This window comes from Triticum dicoccoides, chromosome 4A (genome assembly GCF_002162155.2).
Source record: "Triticum dicoccoides isolate Atlit2015 ecotype Zavitan chromosome 4A, WEW_v2.0, whole genome shotgun sequence".
In the NCBI taxonomy this organism is placed as follows: Eukaryota; Viridiplantae; Streptophyta; class Magnoliopsida; order Poales; family Poaceae; genus Triticum; species Triticum dicoccoides.
In genome coordinates this window covers 162,774,119-162,776,183 of record NC_041386.1, presented here as the reverse complement: position 1 = coordinate 162,776,183, position 2,065 = coordinate 162,774,119, and positions in this window count along the sequence as shown.

The window sequence follows — 2,065 nt, the reverse complement described above, 5'->3', positions numbered from 1 at the left end:
TGGTGACTCGAAGCTTTTCATTTCGGTTTGATTTGAGTTGTAGGAAAAACCGCACTATTAAGAGGGGTCATCATGGATGTATGTCGTGTGGGGACACTTCAAAACATAATGCACCAGCCCTCCTACACCTACCACCCAGTTATCCCATGAAGTGTGGTTTGCAGAGGTGTCCATGAAGTGTCAACGGAGGGAGGAACCGGGTGTCGACGAGGACAAGTGTGAAGGTGGCGATGAGTGAACCAACGGCTCTCGTACGAAAAGGCGATTCGGGAGGCGATCCCGATGGCGTTGGCGTGGGTGCCCCCTGCGGGGCCGCGGCGCCGGAGGACGGCTGGATGGCGGTGCGCCTGGTCGAGGGGCGCGCTCGGCGGAGCCCCGTGCTCGGAGGGCGGCCCCATGGCCCGTCTTCCTCAGGCAGCAGGTTCTGGGCGCTGGCGGGGGTCGACTTCGACGACGAAGACGACCAGGTAAGCAGTCAGGTAAGTGGTGGTGGTTCGCCGAGGCCTCGTGAGGCATGCTCGGTGGGTGATTTTGTCGCCTGTGCGGAGGAGCTTGGGGGCTCCTTCGTGGCCGGTCGCCGGCGTGCTTTTGCTCCTGGTGGGCATGGCAGGCAGCGCCTGGCGGCGCAGATCTGGCGGCCGCCCAGGGGCGTGGATGCGGGTCCAGAGGGCCGTTCGCGCGTCTTGCCGGTGGCGGGGTGGCTCGCAATGGAGGCGGTGTCGTTGCTCTCGGGCTCGGAGAGCTCGCCGACGTTGACAGGTGTTGCGACGACGATGGGTGCGCCTCCTCCAGGGAACCACGGGACCAACCTAGGGTTTCGCTGGCTCGGGCGGACGGGTCTGCTTCCCAGCTGGGCCTGGAGGAGTGGCCCAGTTTGCCTGTGATTGGGCCAGGGGGCCCAATGGGCGGAGCGCCTGACTCTCAGGATGGGGGTGCAGGGGCGCTCTCCTGTGGCTGGGCCAGTCTTTTCTAGGCCATTGGCCATGTGTGCTCCGGTGTCCAGGCCCGAGCCCATTGCGGTGGTGGACGAGCGGTTGCCCACTCTCCTATATAAGTGGATGTGGCTGCCGAAGGGTGCCCTAGATCTGTCGCTAGGGTTTCCCGCATCCTCATCACAAGTGCAACGCTTTTGACACTGCACTTGTCTCCTGGTCCGCTCCTCTCCCCTTCCCCCCTCGTCTGCTCATTCGCGGTCGCGGTGCGGATGGGTTCCCGCCGCGCGGAGAAGCCCCCCATGTCGCCGCCGGCCCCGGCGGCCGAGCGCCAGCGCGAGCTAGATCTGCGGGCGTAGGCGCTTTCCAAGATGTCGGCGGGCCAGGCGGTGGATGGGGGTTGGGGGCCGCCACCTCCATGGTGGCTCACTGAGCAAGAAAGGAAGAAGCACGAGGAGCGCGAGCGCAAGAAGAAGAAGACGGAGGAGTACAGGCGTCGGGGTTTGGAGCAGAAGAAGGAGCTCAAGCGGAAGGAGTCCCAGCACCCTCTCTGCGGCGAACAGATCGGGGATCCCTTTGCCAAGAAGCAGAAGCAAGAGGGGGGGAGCTCGGCGGAGCACAAGGGGACGCCGTTGGCCTTGACGGCAGGGTCATCGGCTTCGAAGGGCTCGGCAGATGCCCCCATCCCTGTGGAGGAGACGGACGGGCCGGAATGCTTCAAGTGCGGTCGGGTGGGCCATTATCAGAATATGTGCCACTTCGAGCCTCTCTGCGTCATCTGCCATGAGGAGGGCCATGCGTCGGCGCACTGCCCTACGCGGGGACGGCCCCTGATGCTGCAGATCATGGGCAACGCCATCCCCGGCGAGGGCATCTTCTGCCTTCCTTTCGTGGAGTCAGAGGGCGAGGAGGTGCGTGCTCAGTTGGTGGCGGATGCGGCTGTCATCTCCCCGGTGCCCGGCATGCTGTCGGTGCCCATCTTGGAGGCGGAACTGAAGGAAATATGCCCTAGAGGCAATAATAAAGTTATTATTTATTTCCTCATAATCATGATAAATGTTTATTATTCATGCTAGAATTGTATTTACCGGAAACATAATACATGTGTGAATACATAGACAAACAGAGTGTCA